This window comes from Uranotaenia lowii, chromosome 3 (genome assembly GCF_029784155.1).
Source record: "Uranotaenia lowii strain MFRU-FL chromosome 3, ASM2978415v1, whole genome shotgun sequence".
NCBI classification, from domain to species: Eukaryota; Metazoa; Arthropoda; class Insecta; order Diptera; family Culicidae; genus Uranotaenia; species Uranotaenia lowii.
The window spans coordinates 130,867,226-130,893,398 of NC_073693.1; the positions used below are offsets into that span (position 1 = coordinate 130,867,226).

The 26,173-nt window shown below is 36.0% G+C and overlaps 1 protein-coding gene and 1 long non-coding RNA gene across 3 annotated transcripts in view; one reads left to right on the forward strand and one right to left on the reverse strand.

Annotated features, from left to right (window-relative positions):
• LOC129758738 (tyrosine-protein kinase RYK) overlaps nucleotides 1–26,173 on the forward strand; it is a 441,697-nt gene that overhangs the window by 161,015 nt on the left and 254,509 nt on the right. The window lies entirely within an intron of this gene.
• Nucleotides 12,497–12,782, reverse strand: LOC129758741 (uncharacterized). Its single transcript, XR_008740057.1, has 2 exons — nucleotides 12,753–12,782; nucleotides 12,497–12,685 (listed from the first exon to the last, which is right to left on the reverse strand). It is a non-coding gene; the product is annotated as an uncharacterized LOC129758741 (long non-coding RNA).

Here is a 26,173-nt window from a genome sequence, read left to right on the forward strand (position 1 = left end):
TTCTGTCCAAAAATTAAAAAAAGTCAAAACTATCTTTTTAATTCATTGCACCTTGAAAAAGTAGAATTTTTTGGCCTCTATAATTTATCAAAACCTTTTTACAAATGCGATATTAAGCATTGAAGAACAAGGATTTTTTTTTTACTGAGGCTGAAATTGGTTTCTTGAAGAATATTTCATATCAGCATAACATTTGTAATAATATAAGTGATTTCTTTAAATCAAAATTTCTAGTAAAAAAGTAGCCTAAAGGTCGGCAACCTGCGGCTCGCGAGCCTGGCTCTTTTGATGTAAAGCTGCGGCTCTTTAGTTCACTGCGCAAATAATATATTAATTTTTGAATCAAATATTTTAAAAATCGTGCTAAGGTCTATTGCGATCTAGCACACGGATTTTCTCAGATTCAGAAGAGAATATTAAAATGGACAAAATGGCAAAATAGCACTATTTTTGTAGCAAAATTATACAATTTTTAGTTTCTTAGTGTTATTAAAGCATCAGCATATAAATCAAGATATAATTTATCATTAACCGTAAATGCAAAGAAAAACTGTTGTTTTAAAATAGCAAAACTTAAATCAAATTTTTTTTTTCAAAACTTATGTAAAAATAAACATCATAATACAATCAATCAATCGAACACAAATACAGGAACTTCAAAGTTTATCATTTTCAAAAAAAAGTAGTTCTTAGACAGCCTCTGTTAAAACAACTTAACCCTCATAAAATTTTACATTTTTAGCACCCGCAATAACTTTTTTGCCTTCTATGAAAATAAATCAGCTGAAATTTCTGAAATCTTGTTCATCTCGTAAAAACATGAAAAAATATTGCAAACACCACCTCAATTCTATCATATTTATCCATCATCATATTAATTTTTATTGAAACGATAATTTGAATGTACCTGATTATTCAAATTTTAATGTATTGAATATCTCGTTAACATTCCAGATTGTCCGGTTTACCAGTGGCTAACCCAAATTTTCAAAGAAAAATGGGAAAATGCCAGCTCCGTTCGAGTAGCCGCGATATCGAGGAAAAAGATCCAGTTTTTTAAGGATTAGATATTCACAATTTTTGCAAAATTCCAAACTTTCAGCTTGTTTTAGCGAAATATATTCGCATGTAATTTTTCGCTAATGTGCCTTAGAAAAAATCATTTTTCGTGTGTTTATTATTCAGCTTTTCTCTTGCCTTTTCATGGAACATATCTAGATTTTGGCTGGATTTTCCCGTTTATGGTAATAAACGGTTTTGAGTTTAAAATTAAGAAACCAAATGCCTGGATTTGCCGGCTTGGATAAGTTCAGAAAAATTCTGGAAGCCTTCTCAATAAAAACATGTAAATCTTTGAGTCTTTGAACACATTTTAAATTTCTAGTGTGATGCGTGCAACCAATATTTACCAAAAGCGCACCAATGCGGACAGCGGACATATTTTTTTCCTTTTCGATTGAGAGTTTATTAAAGTTGATTTATTTTTATTAAACCTTATTAAACCTTATTAAACCTTATTTGTAATTTTTATGAAACCTTAAAAGTGTCCTTGAACAAGTTTTGCCAGTTAAAATGTACTGTTTCTTTATTATTTGTCAAGAATTTTCTATGAAGGCTACAAAATCATATTATTACAGATATTTATACTGATCAAGCAGCAGCAGCTTTAGCTAGCATTGATGAATAATAAACAATGTATTGAATTTCATTTTTTATTCAATTGGACGCACAATGCTGAAGAATCCCATGTGACATAAAATGAGATTTTTGAATTTTTCATATGCATAAAATTCTCAAGACACGTTCGCTTGATGCCATGAATTTTGAAAATTCTACTAAATAGTTGTCAACAGCATAATTTTTGAAGATTTAAATTTTCGACTACAATAAATTTAGTTGTATTTTACTTCACATTTCTGAACTTCGGAAAGGATTAGCTTTATCTGAGGAATGCTTTAAAAAAGCACGATAATTTGAAGAATACTTATTTCTCTTTACTTTGTTATTTTCACAGCTTTTCTTTGCTAAAGAAATAATAAATAATCTGCTTTCGGAAATATGTTAAAATTTTTCATTTTTACATCATGCAAAGTATTCATTTAAGCTTAATATGGATTAAAAACTTTAATTTCTTTACAATCAAATCATATAAGAAAAGATTACAATTCCGGAGAAAATCCATGTACTTAATAGTAATCAGAAACAGATTAAAAAGAAGAACTCAAGAGTTGGATAAAAACACTAATGGGTTTAAAGTTATTTTAAAAACCTAATGTTCATTGAGCATATGTTTTGATTTTTTTATATTAAAAACAAATACAATAAATCTTTGATGTGGCTCTTTCAAACTCTGAAATTTTAAAAATTTGAGGGTTTTGGCTCTTCCGACTAAAAAGGTTGCCGACCACTGCCTTAGTCCCATCCGCTACGCGACTGCGTGAAGAACATACTTTTTTCCATGTTCAAACGCGCAGCGTCGGCTACTGAAATGATTTTTGAAAGGCCCACTAGTAACTGGTTCGAAAGTAAATTGAGTTGAAAATTTTCAAACAATTGTGAGTCAGTAAATAAGACTAAATTAGAGGGGAAACCTCAACAACAGGGAAAATATCCAGGTTTCGGGCATGCTAGGAAATTTTTCCATTCTGGGAAATGGTGCATTCTGGGGAAAACATTTGGAATATGGTCCATTCTGAGAAAAAAAAATTTCTGGTAAATGGTGCATTCTGGTAAAATGAAATCTGTGAAATGGTTTATTCTGGGGTTTGATTTCGGGTATTTGTCATTCTGGGGAAAAATCATTCTAGGTAAATGTTTGCGGGCTTTTGGGATACAATCATTTCAATGTGATGTGATTGTTTTTTGAAGATTGATGAAACACTACAGAGGCTACCGGGCAATACAAATAATCCCACTTTCATGAAAAAGTTATTTAAATAAATTAGCCTTTTGAAAAGATCAATTCTTAAAATGATTGAGACCATTTTAAGCTTTAAATTGATATCCATCATGTAAAAGTCGATAGACTTCTAAGTGAGTCCCAAAGCAATTATTGTATAAAATCACATCTTTTTCGGGGTAAAAAGGGCATAACAGATCGCCACCTTTTATCTTTAACCTGTGTAAAGGCACTTTAAAAAAAAATAAGAATCCAATACCTTTTAGTTCATTCTATGGAATTTCAATGAAATGAAATTTTATGTTGGTGTAAAAAATGAAGAAAAATGTTCAATATTGGGCAAATAAGGTCAAATAACGCTGCACGCTGCACAAGAAACCTACAGTTTAAAGCTAAGTATAACACATTTTTTTTTATCGATTTTAACTTAATTATTAATAAATCTTAGCCCCTGGAGAAGATCCAATGCCGAAACGTTGAAGCAAAAAACAGTTGTTTTTACTTTACAAATCCGTGTCTGATATACATTCAAAAACTTTTAAAAAATCAACCGAAACGTTCATTAAGATGGAATTTAAGGAATTTTTGCTTCATATATTTGCATTCAACTGTTTTAAATATGATTTAGGTTTTTTTCCTTCAAATCAGTCCTTATGTTCACAGAACAAAACTATCTTTCCTTCAATAACAGCTTGGTAATCGGTGGTGGTAACATAATTTTTCTTCATTCTTCAATATGATTTTAAGGTAGAGTTTACTTGCAATTGAAAATAAAAAACATACTATGATGGATCAATCTGGATGTATATGATGATGGAATTTTTAATTTCAAAAAGAAAACTTATAAGGATTAAAAAAAAAAATATTGAAAATTTGTTGTACGATTGTCGGATCTTCAGGGAAAGATCAACCCCTAAGAACTATTCATACAGGGTTCTAAAGATTGATCCATCTGAACAAGCAGAGCTTGAGTATCGACCTCTGATACAAGAGGCAAGAGGAAGATACCTTTTGTTAGAAATAGAGCATAAAAATTGACACGAAATAAGAAAGTTGTTACCGCCAAACGGGGCATCATGAAACAGCGGGGTTAGATGCCATATTTATATAACACCACACTGAATCAATTTTTAATTTAATGTATTGAAATAAAGTTATCTGTAAATGATTACAAAATGATGATGACACAACTTCTCGCATCTTATGCCATTTTTTTGAAGTTTTCTATTTTTTTTATAAAATTTGAAAAAAAACGAGCAATAAATGTACAAAATTTAACATTTATCGATGCCGTTAAAAACTTTACCCAGAATGACGGATTAGCTTGATAATATTACCTACAAACTTTTTACAGGTTTCCTCATGCTCCACCAACACTGTTGGTGTAAAAATATTTTTCGAACAATCACTCAAATTTTTAAATAAATATTTTTATAATTTAGTTAGGTGTCTGGGGAAAAATGCAACAAAATGCAAATCAAAGAAACACCTTGTAAATCTCGTTTCCATGTGCTAGAATATGAATGTTTTGCATCACGCGTTTGTAAACATTGAAATTTTATTCATCCAAACATTTATTTTTATGATTTCAGCTTATAGAATTTTTCGTGGTCTTATTTAACCCCTAAAGGTATGCAACATCCTTATTTTCAGAAAAAAAATGTGAAAATAAGTTTTTACAGACCAAAAAATTACTGCAACTGGTGTTTTCATACGTACCGGTCTTTAAGGCATCGCAAATATATAAAAGCTATAAATTTTCGTACGTGTTCATAAGATTTTCCATTAAAAACAAAGTTTGTTGCAAGTTACCCCATTTTTTAAGAAGGATGAAAATCGCATGTTTTTAAAAAATAGAAAATAACTGAAGAAGCCAATAATTTTTCTAACTTCGCCAATTTGATGTCCCATCATCCTTGAAACTTTTGATGCATAAGGGGTAGGATTAACTTACTTACTTACTTAATGATCCCGCGCCGATCCTCCGGTGCATAGGGCCGTGGTAAAAGACCTCCACTGTTGACGATCCGGAGCCAGCGTCTTCACTTGGTCCCAGTCAAGATTCTCGTCGACAGTTCGGATTTCAGCGGCTAGGCTTCGCCGCCACGAGTTTCTGGGTCTGCCTCTTCTTCGATGACCTTCTGGATTCCAATCTAGCGCCTCTCTGCAAATCTCGTTTTCATCTCTTCGCAGCGTGTGCCCAATCCATCTCCACTTACGTTCCCGAATCTCGATTTCTAGCGCCTTTTGATGACACCGGCGATGTAGTTCCTCATTCGAGATCCAGTTGCCAGGCCACCAAGCGCGGATGATATTCCGCAGGCAGCGGTTTACAAATACTTGCAGTTTTCGCGTCGTTACCGCATATGTGCACCAAGTTTCGCACCCGTATAGCAATACGGATTTGACGTTTGAGTTGAAGATTCGGATTTTCGTTCGTAGAGAGATCTGGCGTGACCGCCAGATGTTTCGGAGACTCGCAAACGCAAATCGGGCCTTTCTGATCCGGGTTTCGATGTCTTTTCTGGTACCACCATCAGGCATTATCTGGCTACCAAGATACTGGAAGCACTCCACTTTCTCAACTTGTTGCCCAGCTACCATGAAATTGGAGGGATTTTCTGTGTTGATCTCCATCGACTTGGTCTTTCCGACATTGACTTTGAGACCTGCTGCCTTGGAACTTTCGGTGAGGTCGTCGAGTCTGCTCTGCATATCTGGTTGTGTTTGGGCGAGCAAAACAATATCGTCAGCCAGGTCAAGGTCGTTCAGTTGCTCCATTGTTGAAGGATTCCACGGCAATCCTCGGTTCGGTGCACAGTCAATCGATCCAATCAGAATCTCATCCATTACGATTAGAAAAAGTAACGGTGATAGAATACATCCTTGTCTCACTCCAGCAGTTACCGGGATTGGATCGGACAAGACACCGTCGTGCAAGACCTTGCACGAAAATGCCTCATACTGTGCTTCGATGAGATGGACTAGTCTCTCTGGGACCCCTCGTCGCCTTAGAGCCGCCCAGATGTTTTCATGGTTAAGTCGGTCGAATGCTTTTTCGAAATCAACGAACACCAGCAGAAGAGAGTCCTGGAATTCGTTGATTTGTTCCAGTATGATTCGTAGCGTTGTGATGTGGTCCACACATGATCGTCCGGATCGGAATCCAGCTTGTTGCCGTCGGAGTGTAGTGTCGATTTTCTCCTGGATCCTGTTCAGAATCACTTTGCAGAGTACTTTGAGGGTTGTACAGATCAACGTTATGCCTCGCCAGTTACCGCACTCTGTCAGGTCTCCTTTCTTCGGGACCTTTACGAGGATACCCTGCATCCAGTCGGCCGGGAATGTTGCAGTATCCCAGATGTCAGCGAAAAGACGGTGCAACATTTGTGCTGATAGGGCAGGGTCGGCTTTCAGCATGTCAGCAGGGATGCAATCGATCCCAGGTGCTTTGTTGGATTTCATGTTTTTGATTGCCGCTTCTATTTCAGCCAGCGAAGGCGCTTCCGAGTTGACGCCATTTATGCGACTTACTGTTGGCGCTTCGAGCTGCAGATTCTGTTGGCCATCGCTATTCGTGACTCGGAAGAGTTGTTCGAAGTGCTCAGTCCATCGTTTGAGCTGATCTGTTCGATCGGTCAATAACTGACCTGCTCGGTCTTTTAGCGGCATTCTTGCATTAGTCCTTGCACCACTGAGGCGGCGAGAAATGTCATAAAGTAATCGGATATCTCCATTGGCGGCGGCTCTTTCTCCCTCTTCGGCTAGGGAGTTTGTCCAGGCTCTCTTGTCTCGTCTACAAGCTCGTTTAACTGCCTTTTCCAGCTCCGCATATCGTAAGCGGGCGGCTGCTTTGGCTGACCCGGTACATGCCTGCTCAATTCCGACTTTCGCCTTTCTCCGATCATCGACCATCCTCCAAGTTTCATCCGACATCCATTCACTCCTTCTTCCACAAACTTTACCGAGAGTACCATGGCTCGTCGTGATAAAGGCATTCTTGATTCCACACCACTGTTCTTCGACTGTTCCGTCTGTCGGCAGCTCCGAGGCTCGGGATTCTAGCTGTTCAACGTAAGCCCTTTTCACCTCTGGATTCTCCAACCGGCGGACGTCGTATCGACACTCGACTTTCTCCTCGCGCCGTTGGACACGTGCAACTCTCAGTCGTATCTCGCCAAGGACGAGGTGATGGTCAGATGCAATGTCTGCGCTTCGCTTGTTGCGGACATCAAGAAGGCTCCTTCTCCATTTTCGGCTAATGCAGATGTGGTCAATTTGATTTTCTGTTCGGCCATCTCGGGATACCCAAGTGACCTTATGTGCTGGTCGATGGGGGAAGAGCGATCCACCGATCACCATGTTGTTGTTGCCACACAATTCTAGAAACAGCTCTCCGTTCTCGCTCATCTGTCCTAGACCATGGCGCCCCATGATGCGCTCAAGGTCCTGATTGTCGGAGCCAATCTTTGCGTTGAAGTCGCCCAAATGGATTTGAATGTCACCCTTCGGAATTTTCTCTACCACGCTGTTCAGTTGACTGTAAAACTGCTCTTTCTTCTGCAAGTCGGCAACGTCAGTTGGCGCATAACACTGGACCATTGTAAGGTTTCTAACCCGTGTTCTAAATCTGGCTACGATTATTCTTTCGTTTATCGGTTCCCATCTAATGAGGGCCGCGTAGGCCTGCGGGCTTAACAGGAAACCAACTCCTCGTTCCCGAGTAGCATGTTCTCCTCGTATGCCAGAGTAAAGCAGGACTTGCCCGGATTGTGTCTTGTGTTCTCCAGTGTTAGGCCAACGGACTTCGCTCAGTCCCAGAATTTCAAGTTTGAGGCGGTTAGCCTCTCTAGCCAGTTGTTCCAGTTTGCCTTGTTGGACAAGGGTTAAAACGTTCCAAGTTCGAATTCGTGTCCGTGTTTTCATGCTAAAAGTCGTCGCCAAAGTTCCAGGTCGGTCATTTCCTTCGGATTCCGTAACAATTTCTGAATCGGGAGCAGTAGGTTGTTAGCCTAAAGTCCCTATCCCGCGATGGGGCTGCCATCTTGGACTTAGCTGGCGGGAGCCGCATTTCATAAATTCAGCCGCTCGCTGCGAGACAGACGCTGTTTGAGCCGCCCCTGACCTGGAGAACAGACGCTCGGTTGTTGTTGCACGCCGCCCCTGACCTGGGGAACAGACGCGTGCGGCCACCTTCTCAGTCTGCATGTGACCAAAGCATCCACCGGGGTTGGGTACCCGATTTCCGCTTAGGTTACTCGCATCCCAGCCGGCACCACGGGGAGGTAGAGATAGGAGTTGTGAATAAGAGGTGATATGACCACTATGGGGTCTCGTGTTGCACATTATCATAACACATAACATAATTTTTTTAGAAGCCAAAGTCAAATATCTGAATATGTAAAAATATATTTTTCAAGAGTCGATCCCAGATTGACAAATCTTAATTTGTTGATGAACTTTATTTTAAATTGATACCATCGGTGAACACTGTAAGCAGAGATTTATTCATGTAGGTACTATTTGTTTTTAAATTCAAATGTAAATGTTTTTTACCCATCATGAAGACATGTTATCATTGTGATTTTGTGCCCAAGGTGTGCTTCCGATTTTTTTTGTCTGCAGCCTTCTGATTTTGTATCCTCATTCGCTAAATGTAAGTTTGCTAGAAAAAAAAACTAAATACCGTTCTAGTTTCATTCTTTTGAAGATGTAAAAAACAACAAACAAAAAACCATTCTGGCAACCGTTCTGGCAATCTGGTAAGAAAGCATGTCCCTTCCCCCCAATGAGGAAGCCATAGCGAAAGGACCAAATGGAATTTAAAATCACTGCAAAATTAATTAACAACTTAACCCCGATCAACAAGACAACTCGACGAAGTCGACGAGGAGGAGACAGTCAAACCGAAAATTGTTGAATTACATACATATTTTCCCTTACGAGGGGGTTGAGGATGTAGGAGGAATCTTTCTCGAGGCAACCTGAAGGGAATGGAACTGCCAGCAACAAACTCACTAACTAATAGCCCAAAGTTGGAAAATCTGTTCCGTTCCGATGTATTTGGTCTTCTCGATTTAATTTAATAAGACACCGGACGGAAGCTGCCTGAAGGGAAAAGGTAAGGAACCTATCTCTTTTATGGGAAACTGCTGGCTGGACTTCGTGTTCCTGATTGCGCCCGCTGGGTTAAGTTAATGGAAATTCGTTATTGGAATATGGTTTTGGGTCAAACGCGCTCCCCTACGGAAAGGTAACAACATGGTTTTAACTATTCATGAGATTTCGGGGAGCGGACATTTAATCGTGCAAAGGGCTTTTATTGGAAAATGGGCTGGAAGGGCTATCGGTCTCGATTTGGTCTTCCACTTTAGGTCAAGGTTTCGATTAAAGTTACTAGTGCTTCGAGGGTTTTATAAAGAACAAGAAAATATTTTCCTCAAATAAAATTTTAAAAAAATTTAGTGTTTTAATTTTTTTTCTTTATTTACTTGTGGCAATAAAAAAAAATCTTTTCTAAATCATAGGAAATTTCAACAGTATGATAATGTGCAGTTGGTCACCGTTTTGGACCGACAGAGCTTATTGATCGGTTGTGTTTGTCATCATCCGGGACAAATCGAATTATCATGCATTATTAAGTTTTATGGCCTCTTGCCTTCAATTGGGGTGACTGGTGTTCTAGTTTTGATCAGTAATTATCAACCTGAAACTTTCTCTCGGGTCTTTAAACTTGATTTCAAGAGTTTTAATTAAATGGTCGATTTAATTCAATCCAGATGGTCGATGTTAGCAAAACATATTTAATGTACCTTTAGTTTGTTTGTATTTCTCTCTTTAAACTCGGACCTATCGTTCCATATAGCCAAGTCTTGTGGTTTTTAATTGTTATGATTTTTTTTCTAACAAATACAAGATTTTTATATTTTAAATCATACACCCAAAATTCAGCCTCTGTGCCAATGGCGTGTAGTCAATTTCATAGCATCATTGGTACAAGAAGATAACGCGACCGGCACTGATTCTATTTGCGCCCACCGGCATTAACCTCCCAGCGCAACCGAATTGCGTATGTCTGAATGAAACAAAATAAAAACGTTTTCGCGTCCCTCCCCATCGCATCACAAGCCTAAGAAGGATGGAAATAAATACCGGCCAACACCAGGCAGCCAGCGAACCGAGCACTGTGCGTGTGTATGTAGCAAAAGCAACAACAAAAACATTCCTTCAATTCACCGGCAAACAACACCGGCCAAGCTGCCCGGCTTTAGCAGCTGTGTATATGTAGCGTGTGTATGTAATAGCAGGCAGTAAGCAAAGCACAGTTCTCATTCAATGGGTTTCCCGTTCCTTCACTCCCGTTCCCTTTCCCGTTTCCATCTTAAGACAAAGGAATGCATTGAAAGGAGGCCAAACGCCGGGAAGCCGCCGTTGTACGTTTTTTGTGATTGATCGGTAACAGAAAGCCTATGACAAATATACCTCGTCCTGCATGAAGCTCGAATAGTACACTGGTTAGAATGTCAGACTGGCAAGACGATACAATTAGTGATATGAATTCGACTCTCACTACAGCGCTGTAGTTTTAATTTTTATTTTCTTGTTTCTGGGATGAATTATCCAATAGGAAGGAAATCCCATAAAATGTTTTTCTTGTTTCGCTTGAATGTAGTGGTCATCATTTTGGTTGGGAGCCGAGTCCTTATGCCAGTTACGGTTTTTCAAACATACCGTCTTCGGCACAGTGCACATTTCAGAGCATTATCGGCACAGAGATTTGCTAAAAAGGCATTGGATTTTTGCAACCTCTTCTATGGGTGTATTACTAAACACAATCATTATGTTTTCATACCGTAGTCTGAAACCTAATCTGCTGCCATTAACTTAGTAGATGGAATCTCAAGTGGATAAGACAACACTGTTTCAAGATGTAAAAAAAGCTTTTGATTCTGTTCCCCGTAGATTACTGGTCAAAAAGCTCATATTGGTTTTTCTGATGATGCTCAGCTCTTTAGATTATCCTCCCTACAGACAGTCAAAAACGGAATTCCTTAAGGATCCATTTTGGGTCCATTCGTGTTTATCATTTGCATCCATAACATTTTCACGATTCCTATAGCATAAAGTGTGTACAGACTTAGAAAATACGATTACTTTGAAGAAAATGAAGAATGAGAACGGGGAAAGGGGAAGCTAGATGGTAGGTGATAGCTTTTCTCTGGGTTGATAACGACGTGGTGATTGAAATTGTTGAGTTGTTTTTTCTTCAAAGAAAAAAGTTCAAAGAGCAGGAATTACAGTTGTTTTTATTTCAATAATTTGGCCTTGGAGAAGAAAGGATAATTCCTGAAGACTGGTTATGAACCAGATACTCTGGGTAGATTTTGGATTTTGGTTGAGAGTACTGACTAAAAGCGCTTATTATTAAAATAGTGAATCAAATGGAGTAGTGGCAGCCAGGTTATGGTCGATCTTAATGCATACGGCGCGGGTTGGAAGGGGTAGCTACAATGGAAAGCGGAAGATAAGAAGTTTTTCTGTATAGAGGGAAGAAAAAGAAGAAGGGGAGAAGAAGAAAACCAGGTGATGAACGTAAAAAGGTGGATCGAGAACAAAAAGAGGAAGCTTAAAAAAAGGTTACTTACGAGGTGATTTTGAGCGATGAGTGTTATGAATAACTTTGAGAAAAGTTTAAAACATCCTATTGAATTTTGGAAGAAAATTTCATTTGCATAAAAAGCTTCTACAGTGCATAAAAGAAAGTTAAAATGTTAAAAATTAATTTAGGTAAGACAATGCAGGATGTACTGCAACGAGGTTTAGGACGTATTGCATAGTTGGGTGATGATTTGAAACAGTTTTGAAAATTTGTTTATTTTAAATAAGATGGAAACGATGTTACATACAGTCGGTCACAGCTCAGGTAAACTTCGAGTGTCTCGAGGTAAGATTGGTAAGGAGGTAAGATTATTTAGTTATACAACTATTTGATTCATTAAATATATTATTTTTGAACGTTCAATCAGTTGCCAGCTGGGCAGGTATATACACGGATGCGGAATATCTGTCGAAGATTCATAACACTTAGAATGTTATGAATTTTATACGGTTGCGAAACTGTTTGCTCGTTCTACAAATAATACATACACCTACACGAATCACAGTCATTACATGACAGTTTACACGAAGCCATGGTGTCGGGTATGTGGTGATTTGCATTGCATATTGGCCGAACAAATAATATAAAGAATGCAATCTAGCGCATACATTGGCGAAACTGCGGTGAATCCGTGCACCCATGGTGGATTATCTACATACACATACATACATACACGGAAAATAAAAAAAAGGTAAAATTTACCTTATTGCGAGGTGAATTTTTTCCACCCCTCTTTCGAGGTAAATTTTACCTTTCACCTAGCAAAAAGGTAAATTTTACCTTTTTTCAATTCACCTAGCAAAAAGGTAGATTTTACCATTTTCTCATTCACCTAGCAAAATAGTAAATAATACCGTTTTCCCATTCACTGATATAAAAGGTAAATGCTTGTTTGTTTGATTGGTTTCTTCAATAATAATTAATTTAAAAAAACACAATTCATGAAAAAATTGGTATTTATTTGAAATAAATAAGGAGTTACCTAATATTTATTTTTGAAATATATCACCGTGTTCTTTAAAAATTGTTGAGGCAAGTCCTTTGTTCGCCAAGCTTGTCAGGTCCGGCTTGTCCGGAATAATATCTGAAGGCTGACGGGAATACAACACGAAGCTCTGTGGGCCGATCTGAAACAAAAGCAAAGTATTATGAAGAGAACCAGCACAACTAAATGAAATCTAAGAAAACACTTACCATTTTGTTCCGATTTTCACATATTGTGCCAAAGCAGAACTTGTTCCTAAACGGCAAAACAGCTTAACCTCAATAAACGGATTCGTCAAATAGTTACTTTTTTTCGAGATGATTTGTACCGTTTTGTTTAGCTCAATCAAGGTCAACTTCACCTCGCTACGAGGTAAGTTTTACCTTATTTGGATTTACCTTTCTTTCTAGGTGGATTATACTTTTTGATTCAGCTCAATTCAGGTGAACTTCACCTCGCTACGAGGTAAAAATTACCTTTTTCGGATTCACATTTTTTCTCGGTGAATTGTACCTTTTTTCATTCTTCGTTTCAGGTATATTTTACCTTTCTGTGAGGTGAGTTTCGCCTCGAATAGGTAGAAGTTACCTTTTTGGCTTTTGTGAGCATTCACCTTTGCTGTCTCGGCAAATTTTACCTTTTTATTATTTTCCGTGTAACATTTTCACGATTCCTATAGTACGCAAATTGTAGCCTTATGCTGATGATGCCACAATCTTATAGAATTCTGAAAGTTTGGTTACATTAAAACGAAGCATAGAACATGCTCTTGAGATACTGAAGTCTGTTTCGCATAGAATCTGGTCGCATCTTTTCATTTACTGCAGCGCCCCTAGTTGTCACGTCGCGAATCTATTGACAGTGTTTTGATCCGGATGGTTTGTTTACTTAGTGGAGAAAATTTCATCAAGAGCAGTCAGTCAAAAGTTATCGACGATGGAACGCGAAAGGCGAGAGAAAATTCTGCTCACTCACGTAGAGAAACCGAACGTGGTCAGGGGTAAAGATCGCGAAATTCCTGAAATATCAAAAATCGACTGTAAATTCGGCGCTGCAACGTTACCAGAAGACCCTTACGGTGGATCGAGCAAAACAAATCTCCTCGAATCTCCGCAAACACCCCAACAGGACGCTAAAATAAAACCTGGTTGCCAAAACCAGGGCAAGGAAGTAGTACGAGAATGTGTTAACTAAGTACAACGGATGTATTTTGATGGACGACGAAACTTACGTCAAAACAGATTTTGGACAAATACCCGTTAACAAATTTTACCTTGCGAAGAGTAAAGGGAATGTTGCGGGTAGATTCAAGTTTGTTTTCGCGCATAAATTTGCTCGTGGGAAGAAGACTAAGATTTTCATCACTGGGGACACAATGAATGGAAACGTTTACAAAGAAGAATGTCTCCAGAAGAGGGTTTTGCCATTCATTCGGTCCCACAACGCACTGTGGTCCAAAAAGGCTAAATTTTTTCGTAGCGCCTCTGTCTTTTATCTTATCTCTTAAGTGTCTTCAAAACATTTGCTTCTTTAAACATGCTTCATAACTTGAAAGCATTAGAATTTAGTCAAAGTCCACTATAAAAAAATTTAAAATTCTAACTTTTTCATTTCAATAGATAGAGCTTTACTTTATACTACAAAGTTGAAAATACGACACTTTGTTGAATACATCAAAACTTTATCTCTTTTCAGAGCAGAGTTATAAAGGTTTTATTTTGAAAGTTATTGAAAAGTTAGTTTTTGAAACTTAACTATAGTTAGATGAAGATTTACATGAATAAGATGTTCTAAATATTGTTGGGGCATTCAAATCACACGTTTTGCACGGATTTTAAAATTCTACGTCGTTTCCTAGCCAAATAATTGCTTTAAGTTTTATTTTTACTCAACTTCACGAGCGATTATTGCAAAAACGTGCAAGTGAATTTTTAAAACTAATGAACCACATTGAAGCTTAAACTAAGTGCAACAAATTGGTATTGTTTTCATTTGTCTCCACGCGCTTATATTTGAACACAACAAGCATTTATTTGATGTGTTTTACGTCTTTCCATACAAAAAAAAAAATGGGAAATTTGATTTCCAGGCTACGCAGATGCTTCGCAAATCGAACGTAGAAGGCAGTTGAAAAACAATTTTTGTATGGAAACACGTAAAACACATCAAATATATGTTTGTTGGCTACAGCCGGGATGTCATTAAGTGCTATAAGGAGAACAAGATCGATTTTGTTGAAAAAAGTATCAATCCACCAAACTGTCCGGATTCTCGTCCCATCGAGAAATATTGGGAAATAGTTAAAGGCAAACTGAAGAAATGTGGCAGAACCATGAAAAAACCCGCTCAAATGGAAAAGTGGTGGAACAAGATGGCTAATGAGGTTACCAGCAGTACTGTGCAGAAAATGATGCGTGGTATCACAAAAAAGTTCGAAAATTCATCCAAAAAGCTGACGAATGATTTTTGTGTATTTTTTCGTAGTGCAATAAAAACCCTACAAAATGACATTTTAACTTTTGTTGTACGTTATTTCTTTGCGTAGAAATGATCTATTTTATCCGATTCTATGTGAAACAGACTTTAGTCGATTCCCAATCCCAAGTAACCAAAAGTCGCATAGATACTTAATCTTGTGCATCAGAAGTTCACATTTGGCTGAATGAAAGGTCCTCGAGAGAAATGAATATAAGTGCTTGAATAGCACTTCTGAACGAACATTAAAAGTCTAAAAAAGTATATAATAAAAGTATAGAAAAAGTATAGAACGTTTTTGTGCGTTCCAAGTACCTTTAAAAATCCAGGGTTCAATTTGAACTATCGTGCTTCGTTACGAACTTTTTACGAATTTTTTGGTTCCATGAACAACTTCTTACGAACTTTTTGGTTGCATGCAGAACTTGTTACGAACGTTTTGGTTCCATGATGAACTTCTAAAGAACTTCAATGCAAACGTATAAGTTATTTACAAAAAAATAAAAGAAAGGTTTGTTTTACTGTCTCCGTTGGCGATTGGAAAAAAAAACGATGTAAGGAAAAGAACATTGGAATGGAAAAGTCCAGGGACATGATGCTAAGGTAAATGATATTAAGAGAATACTTTACTAAATCAAAATATGTTTTTGCACCAGTTTTCCACAAATTCTATGGTATTGGAACATTAATAATCCATAGCTAAGTTTTTGAGCCAAAGCAACCAACAAATCAAATTATCATTCAAATTTTGCTTTCAAATTGTTCAAGATAGTATGTATTTACACCGTATCATATTTTCTCATTTACATTGCTTGGCTCCCTCATTTTCCTGAATTTTCTTCATGGAGGAGCAGCGGCAACAGAAAAGCGGAGCGGCCTAAAGCAAGGTCTCCACTGGTTGGTACCGGGAGAAGCTTTTTGTACGAGAAGCACTCAAATGAGAAAAACTGAAAACTATGCGACTTCTGACTTCTGAAGAACTTTGTTTTTTTTTTTTTATTTTACCCAACACGAATCTAAAATTAAAAATTATCGTTAGTGGCACAGAACGAATAAAACTCACTTAAAAAAAAATCATACCCGTTCACTTACTCAATTTGGCTTTCCATTTGCTGTTGCAGAAAATTTCAACTTGGAAGAGATCTCATAGCACTTCATTATTGGATTGTTGAAAAAAAAAAAGAAATTTGTAAACCAACCGTCTGGGGTTCTTTTTTTAAACTAGAATTTGAAGGAAAAAAGTAAGGCACACATTTCACAAAAAGAAAAATCAAACATTTAAAAACTCACGTTTAATCACGAACCATGTGAGTCCGCTTTGAAAATAAATGATGCAAAATTTGATGGATGCAAATGTTTTCATTTTTAATACTAACCCAAGTAACCAAAAGTCGCATAGATACTTAATCTTGTGCATTAAAAGTTCACATTTGGCTGAGTAAAAGGTCCTCGAGAGAATTGAATATCAGTGCTTGAATCGGACTTCTGAACGAACATAAAAAGTCTAAAAAAGTAGCATAGAACATTTTTGTGCGTTCCAAGTACCTTTAAAAATCCAGGATTCAATTTGGACCATCGTGCTTCGTTACGAACTTCTTACGAATTTTTTGGTTCCATGAAGAGCTTCTTACGAACTTTTCGGTTCCATGCAGAACTTGTTACGAACGTTTTGGTTCCATGAGGAACTTCTAAAGAACTTCAATGCAAACGTTCAAATTATTTACAAAAAAATAAAAGAATGGTTTGTTTTACTATCTCCGTCGGCGATTGAACAAAAATGATGTTAGGAAAAGAATCCAAAATAAGTTTCTTCACCAGCTTTCCACAAATTCTATAGTTTTTGAACAATTATAATCCATAGTTTAGTTTTTGAGCCAAACAAACAAAAAAACCAAATTTTGCTTTCGAATTGTTTAAAATGATAGTATATATTCACACCGAATCATATTTTCTCATTTACATTGCTATGCTTCCTCATTTTACTTAATTTTCTTCATGGAGGTTTGTCAAAGTTTTCCATTTGATTAAATGGAAATGGATTGGAAATGTGGGCTGATTAAATTAATATTTTTCCCAATATTTGATGCGAAAATTTTTTGCCGTGAAAAGCGTACAATTCTGTTTTTGATTTTCTCCTTGGATGAAAAGCTGACACAGTAGAAACAGAGAGGCTCCCCCAGAACCTAGAGTAACCTTACTCACTAACGTCACTACCCAAGTAACCAAAAGTTCCATAAAACAGTCTCTTAGAAGCTTACTCAGCTTTGTTTGACGAATGAATAGCATTCTACTCAGCCTTAAATTTAAGTTCTTATCGATACTTTCAAAGTCCATAGTTGAAGCTGAGTAGAAGGCTATTCAGCCTCCACACGAGACCTCGAAAAATAAAAATTAATGAAAAAAGAATCATACTTTTCTCCTTGCTTTGGATTGTTATACCTATTTATTCTAATTTAATGTTGCTTTAACTGTGAACGAGTTTTATACTTACTTGAAAAACTTGCATGCTTGAAGATTTGAACCTGAACCAACGAGGTGAGAACTGAACACGCTACCTCTGTACCATGGCCAATACTTAGATAGCTGTTATTTTAAACATCAATATAAAAGAAACTTAGAATTATCGCTTTTTCAAAGCAGGCGATATTGTAAAAATGTAAACATTCGTATCTATTTATCAAAGGATGTATAATTTTTTTCAAAACAAACAAGGAGGAATCGAAATTAGATGTGAGTAAATTATTTGTTATTTTTGTATTTTTTTTTTATTAATTTTCTAACTATCTGTTTCCAATTTCAGTTTAAAAATGGAGAGGGCTTTCATGTGATTGCTCATCAAGGTTTTTCTCAATCATGACAATCAAGATTTGCGGAACTGCTTCAAATATAGAAAAGGAATAGAGAAAGTTAGATTCAAGTTGATCCTTTTGTAGAATATTGCTAACAGCTGCGAAAAGCTACCGTCGATACTAGCCGGTAATAAATTTGCTCTAGGTCCTGGAGGTTTTCCAGCTTCAGCTGTAATAATAACTTCGCAATGGATAAATAAAGGAAATCGGATTGTAAACAAGGAGATGTGTTTATTCAGTTTGTTAGATATGAATATTGTGAAAACAAAATAAAAGTGAAATATATGTTAGATTTATGCCATCTATCCATTTTGATTACAACAGTTGAAAGATTAATTCGTTGTTCGTATATTCGTAGCACTGATATTTTGTTATTCACTCTTGGGCAAAATCTTAACGCAAACGTTTGCAATGAAATTCTATAGAAGTTCCTCATGGAACCAAAAAGTTCGTATCAAGTTCTGCAAGGAACCAAAAAGTTCATAAGAAGTTCTGTATGGAACCAAAAAATTCGTTAAAAGTTCGTAACGAAGCACGATAAGCCAAAATGGATCCTGGATTGTTTAAGGTACTTGCAACGCACAAAAATGTTCTATGCTACTTGTTTAGACTTTTTTTGTTCGTTCAGAATCCCAAAACAAGCACTTATTTTCATTTCTCTCGAGTACCTTTTATCCAGCCAAATGTGAACTTTTGATGCACAAAATTAAGTATCTATGCGACTTTTGGTTACTTGGGTAGTTGGCACCGTAGGTAGTTTCTTGCTACCGGAAGCACTTAAATCATCAATCTCTTCGTGCATTTGTGTTTCCGCTAAGAGCAACCGAAAACAATGCGTCCTTAAATTTTTGTTCCTGATACATTTTGAAGAATTGCGATTGTTTTCTCCCATCAAGAATCTAAAATTTACAAAATTATCGTTAGTGAAGCAATACAAAATAAAACTTCTTCAAAAAATCGTACTTTTTCACTAGCTCAATTTGGCCTTCATTTTCTCTTGTTGAAGATTCCGCAGCACTTCATTGTCGGATGTTTCTCAAAAGAACTCGTTGATTCACCACTTGGAGTTTTTTTTTCTCAATTAGAATTTAAAAGAAAAAGTAAGGCACACATATCACAAAAAACAAAACTAAACCTTGAAAAACTTACGTTTGTTTTCGAATCGTGCGAGTCTGGTTTGGAAGAAATTGATTGATCATTAATGAAAACTAATGTTTACATTTTTTATATTTAGCCTACTTTGAAAAGGTGATAACATGAATCATCTTTAAATTGATGTTCAAAATCACTTCAATATAAGCATTGCCCATGGTACAGAGGTAGCGTGTTCAGTTCTCACCACGAAGGTCCAGGTTCAAATCTTCAAGCATACACATTGTTAAAGTGAGCATGAAATTCATTTAAAAAGGAGGTATGTAATAGTCCTACACAGATTTGAGAACATGGTAGATTCCAAATGAAGTAAAAATACATGAATGCTTTTTTTTTCCTTTCTGTTTTATTGATGGTTTCCTGCAAAGGCTGAATAGCCTTCTACTCAGCTTTGATTATAGAACTTAAAAGTGTGGATAAGAACTTAAATTTTCAGCTGAATAGAATGCTATACAGCGCTCGAGCAGAGCTGAGTAAGCTTTTACGAGACTGTTTTATGGAACTTTTGGTTACTTGGGAAGCCTACTCGGAAAAGTTCATAAACCTGAGTTAACTTTAAATAGAAGTTTTCGTTAATATCAATCTAAGCATTGGTTATGGTACAGAGGTAGCGTGTTCAGTTTTCATCAAAAAGGTCCCGGTTCAAATCTTCATAAAAATTGTTCATGTAAGTATTAAATTCATTAAGAGAAACGGTAATAGTATAATAAATATTAAATGAATAGAATTTCAATGAGAAGAGTGGTGTAAAGTAAATACCTACAATTCTTTTTGAAAAAATTCTTTTTATTCAAAGTGTCATGCAATGGCTGAATAGCCTTCTGCTCAGCATTGATTATGAAACTTGAATGTATCGATAAAAACTTAAATTTTAAGCTGTGTAGAATGCTATACAGCCCTGCAACAGGTCTGAGTAAGCTTCTAAGAGACCGTTCTATGGAACTTTTGGTTTCTTGGGTTATTTCCTATCAAACATATGGAAATGAACCTGGAAAACCCCAACTTCATATTGTTTAAGCTTCGAGGTAATTCCCCAACTCTGCAGATCTCTGTTCAAAGATCTCTAGTGCAACAAGTTAATACAGCGGAATATTGAGGTCTGTGTGCAGACGAAAATATGAAATGAAATATTTCGGCAAAAAAGTTAGCTGTTAAATTTCACCTTACCTATTTGCGCCGAAAAAACTGTCAATTATAGCTGAAACTACATCTTGGAATATTTACTTTGGTTTTAGCCATCCTCATATTTGAATTTACAACATCATTTTCAACTTAACATAATTACCATAATTATAGTACATCAAATCATCTAGGCACTATTTTCCCGTTTGTTTGAATAAAATACCGCTATTTATTATGGATTATCGTTTTCTAATTCCGATTCCATGATGCGTTTTAGGGTACGTACGGTTTCAAAATGGTGAGAATCAGATTTCGAGCTCAAAATCCGGGAAGTATCCGAGCAAAATTGGGGAAAAAACCAACATTTTTGTTTTCAACCGATTATTTAGATTTAATTGCTTTATTAGATTTTTTTCATGATGTGCAGATAAATTGAAAAAAATTCAGGCAAATCTGGATACTTTTTAATGCAATCCAGTCAACAAGTCCAGACTAAACTTTTCTTGATTTTTTTGTTATTAAATATCCGAACAAGTCTGGGTGAAACCCTGCAATGCGGCAAGTTATGTTAAGGTGACAAAACGGGAAGAGCTATGAAATCGAGGATTTCATCCCTATTAAATTTGATTCTTGTAATATGATTGGAACCAGGCACAATTTTCCCGTAAGTTTGGATAACGTCCCACTGTTAAAACTACCTACATTCTGCTGATTAACCTTGAAAATTGTTAAAAAATTAAAAAAAAAATCACAAGTGAAAAGAGTGAAACAATTATTTCTCAGCTCATCTTTAAGAATCATTTTATGTTATTTACTAGCTGATCCCGTACGAACCTCGTTTTGCAAGCAATTATAAAAATGTGATAAAATAAGATTATGTTTTTAAAACAAAGTATAATTTTCCTTACACTTAATAAAAAATACCTTTTCTGTATGAGAATTCTTATTGAAAAGTTGGAAAACTACCCCCATTAAAAACGTATCAGTTTCTTTCCAAAACCCGTTCTTCGATTGTTAAGTTTTCCCATTTCCCACAAAAATGTCGCGAAAACGGTTGCTGGTTCATTAGAATGGCGTTTTTCGTTGCATGACTATCCGAAATTGAATTCCGCTAAAAGGGGGTAACATTCATCAACGGGGTAACTTTTATCAACATATTTTTTTTTACAAATAATCATCAATAACTAAGTCTAAAGTTAAAATATCTTAAAACTTTTTTCTACGTTTAAAATTGTATAAGATGAGTTTCAAATTCGGAAAAACTTGGTTTAGTTTTGAAATTGCCAGATGTGAGTAAAAATTTAATTTCCAATCTTGAGGTAGAGGAGAATGAAGATACTTGATCCCTGGGGATACTTGATTCCTTAGCTATATCTTGATCAGGCTTCCGAAAAGTACAGCTTTGCTATGACAGCTTTTTTCTTGCCAAACAAACTGTCTCGGTTTTCCTTACCACTCGGTTTGCTGCTGTACCGTCGGTAACGAATCGTAATGCTTCGGCTACATCGCACACGTGCGAGAACCCAGGCTGTATCTGAACAATCTGCTCAAAGCATGCGTTGCCGAAAGTGTTGTGCTTTAAGCTGTAGCGAACCCAACCGACAGTTCGGTTTTCATCCCCCCATCCTCCTGTTTCGAAAATAATTCCATCCTAACTGTCGGCTGCAGGGCGTGACAGTTTTTGCAGGACTGTCACGGGTGACTGTCGTGCCCAGCCCACACCGTACCCATACCCGATCGTATGCGCTGCTGCTCGGATCGAATAGATCGAACGAGCCATATATTCACACCGAGCAGCAGCATACGACCGAGGCGTAACGCGATGTGTGGTGCCGGTGCAGGTTAGGCGGAAAGGGGTGGGGAGGGTGATTGGGGTGATCACCACCCGCAGTAGCTTCAAGCAAAAGGAAAATACGTTCGTTCGAAATCAACTCAGCCCGAGCGAATCTCGGCTACAGTCGGACGGAGTGAGTAGTACTGTCATGCGAAATTCAACGCATTGAAAACTGTCACGAAGATTTTTCCAAAACTGTCGCGAAGCTTAAAAAACTTTCATACCCACGAACAAACTCTCGCTTGAGGTAAAACAAGCCATCGCTGTACATCGCAAGACCGCTCCTTTTAAAACTATCGGGGAAGAAATATTCGGGAAGCTTTCATCGAGGTGCATGTGCGACATTCGCAAGAGTACTGTCGTTCGCTAGTACTTTTCGGAAGCCTGATCTTGATTCCTTAGCTATATAGATTTTTTTGATCACTTTAAAATGTTTATGACATTCAAAAATTAAAACAAAAATTTATATTTCAATACATAAATCGTTAGAGTGTATGTACTTAATTTTTTTACATAATATGAACTTCATAATACCATATTTCCAAAACAATAGTAAACTCTCAACATTTTTCAGGTAAAGGTTTCTAAAATGTTCATTATGGGTTCAATTGATCCCTAGAGTTCAAAAATGTTTTTTTTTCTTCTTCTCGATCGCGATCATTTCTGATTACAAGATTACGACTTATTTATTTATTTATACAATAATTGTCTGGCAAAAAGGGCTAAGAAAGTTGATTTTCTCTTAAATTCATAAAATAGCGCCTTAAAGTATGCTATGACACTAGAGTTGAGACATAGTTTTGGATTTTTTTTCTTCTGACATTTATAAATGGTGAAATGAGAAAAACATGACCAAAATAGTCAATTGACATTCTTTTTGAAATTTTGTATGATTGGACAAATCCAGGCATAATCTGGATATTTTTTAACGCAATCCAGTAAATCAGGCCAGACTAGGGTTACCATATGCTTCAACGCAAAAAAGAGTACGTTGAAATCATATTTCAAAATATTTGGGAGAAACGGGAGAAACAAGGAAATTTAAATTCAAATAGGGGAGATGAGGGCATAACGAGCACCCGAGGCATAATGAGAACTACGCTTTTCTACGAAAGTGCGTATTTTCTTGAATAAATTTTCATGAGGATTTGTTTCGTACTTCCTATAGTATTAATTTTTCACAAAAAAAGGAATCTCCTTATCATCTTTACAGAGATATTTAAATAAAACTAGCTTGTTTCTCAAGTTACGAAAATATTATAATTTTTGAGCACCACGAAATAAGCTCTTATGATCTTAAAATAACCTTGATCTATAATGTACGCACTGCAACATGATGTACACATTGTTTCTCAATTTTTACCATCATAAAATTTTTGATTTTTCACTTTTATGAATTTTAAAACACGTTTTTACTTAAATTTGTTGACTAGGGGCATATAGAGCACCATATTATCGAGGCATAATGAGCATTTTCTGCCGTAGAATCTAGCAGCGAATTAAAATTGATTTATAGCGCCACACCTTGACTAGTTTTCATCCGACGATTTAGCCTATTGGTAAGGTGTCGCAGAGGTAATCAAAAGACTAGAGTTAGATTTCTGTTCGAGGTGATTTTTTTCCATTCACAATTCATGATCGATTTTTTTATTGTTACATTATACGGCTAGTAGCATCATCCTCCGAACAAAGCACTTAATGTATGAGCGTGCGTGAATTGTTTGTATTCTACAAACAGACCTAGATTATTTTGTTATTGCTTTGTTTGATGAATCTACGACTCACCTGACTTCATCGAATTGAATTCGCTGCTAGATTCCCCGGCAAAAACGTACATCTTGCTCTGATTAATGGTGCTCATACTGCCTCAGGAGGGGTTCTCATTATGCCTCCACAGTGGCTGGTTTTCAGCTTTTGGCAAATTTTTTTAAAATGCATTTTTTAACGTTTTCATCTAGTTTTTCACGTTTCAGCCCGTTAGGGAATATGCTTTTTAAGTGTCTGAACACGAAACAATAATGTAACCTCCATATTATAGCTATTTTCTATGGTTAAATAACCGTTTTCCTTAAGGTGGCCATTATGCCCCCATCTCCCCTACAGGATTAATCAAAATTCACTATTTAAATTATTTATTTTTAATCTTTATTGTGAATCAGAATCAAAATATGAATTTACAAAGATCTGAATCTTTCTTTTAAAATTTGGATTGCCATTTTGAAGCTTTGAATTTTTGAATTTTGTGTAGAAATCAAGTTCAAGAATTTCGGATTTGAATATAAAACAAAATTTTCTTTTTTTAAAAAACTGTTATCAAAATATTGAAAATGCATTTGATCTCGAAAAACATGATTCAAATTTGATATGAAATGCAAAACCAAATTTTTACCAAGATTTGAAAGCAGCTTTTTATTTAAAATTCTTATGATTATTCGAACTTAAAATAAAAAATCCTGAACTGGATACAGGATCCAAAATTCGAAAATAGAAATTCATTAAACTGTTCATTAAATTTACTCTATTTACATAATTTGGTTCGTTCTAAATTTAAAATTTTGAGTGTAGAGTAGAATCCCTCGCTTGATGTTTTCGATCCCCAATGGGGGGGTCTAATTGGACAAATGAATAGGAACCCTATCAAATCGTTAACTTTGAAGAAAAAATGAAAATGGAAATAGTGGGAGGGCCTAGCAGAATCTGTGAAGGTAAAATTTCATTTGTATTTTGAAGCTCAAACTATTTAGCAATTATAATTATTTTTGCCCCTAAATGTAGGCAGAATCATAGTTCTTTTTCGATTATAAATATTATTAAAATAAAACGTTAAAAAACAAGGTTAAATTGATAAACTAGCATTTGTTAATATTTCGAATGTGTTAAGTATTCTTCATGATCAAGAAAATTCGTTGAAACCGTCAGAATAGAGACTGATGAATGTCACTCCAAAGCAACAAATTCTGAACAGAGACGAAAACGATTTTTAAATCAAATTTAACGAGGTCTAATAAATTTCTGCATCCATGTTTTACGTTCATAGGAGTCCAGTACTGGTTTTAAAAATATAAAACATGCCACATTCCACTTAACAGAAAAAAATAATCGAAATATATTGAAAAAAAGTGATCAATATTAACCCGGATTACGGTACGTTGAAATCATATTTCAAAATATTTGGGAGAAACGAGAGAAAAGGAAATTTAAATTAAAATAGTGACATTTAGTTGCTAGTTATGTTACTTATGTCTTTTCAAAAAAAAAACTTTAACAAATTGAAAGATTTCATTTTTAGTTTTTGTTCATTTTCTTGCAGATTTTTAGTGAAAAGTCAAAGGTTCGTTGGATTATTCGAAAAGATAGAGATAAGAACATAGCAAAAATGAGAGAATGTTGCATTTCAAAAAGAGTTCAAATTGCTGTTGTGCTCTTTGCTAACTGCTTAGGCGCTAATTGCATACTCAAAGGCACTCATTGCCTGCACAGTTTATTTCGACGCCTGAGAGAAGCTTTTCTTAAGAGCGGTTTCAAAACGTTTGAAGCTATACTTATAGAAAAGTACTTCTTATGGAATAGCAAACTTGTGTTTAACGAAAAAAAATAGATTTTAATCGATTTGTGATGCTATTCATTTACATTCATCGTTTGAACAACTCAACAAAGTAGAGAAACCTGAAATAACGTGCCATGATTGCATAAAGTGATGCATTTCTTTTAGACTTCATGAACATATAGGAACACAAACTTAAGAACTGGAAGAAAAAAGTTCGTTTCTCTGATAAAATGTCTTTATAAACAAAAAGAGTACATTCCGCATGATTTAACAAAAAGAAGAGTACGCTCATTTCTCGATCGAAAAAGAGTACATATACACTTAAAAGAGTACGTATGGTAATCCTAGGCCTGACCATAAATATTCGGGCATGTCCGGGTGAAAACAGGCAATGTGGCAGATAGATTTAAAATGACAAAACAGGGAGAGCTGTAAAATCGAGGATTTTATCCCTATAAACTTGATTTATATAATAGGATTGGAACCAGGTCCGACTTTCCCGTAAGTTTAGATAACGTACAGCTAATTAAACTGCCCCCATTCTGATGATTAAACTTGAATATCATTTAGATAAAATAAAAACACAAGTGAAAAAAGTGAAACAATTATTTCTCAGCTCATCTTTAAGAATCATTTTATGATATTTATTAG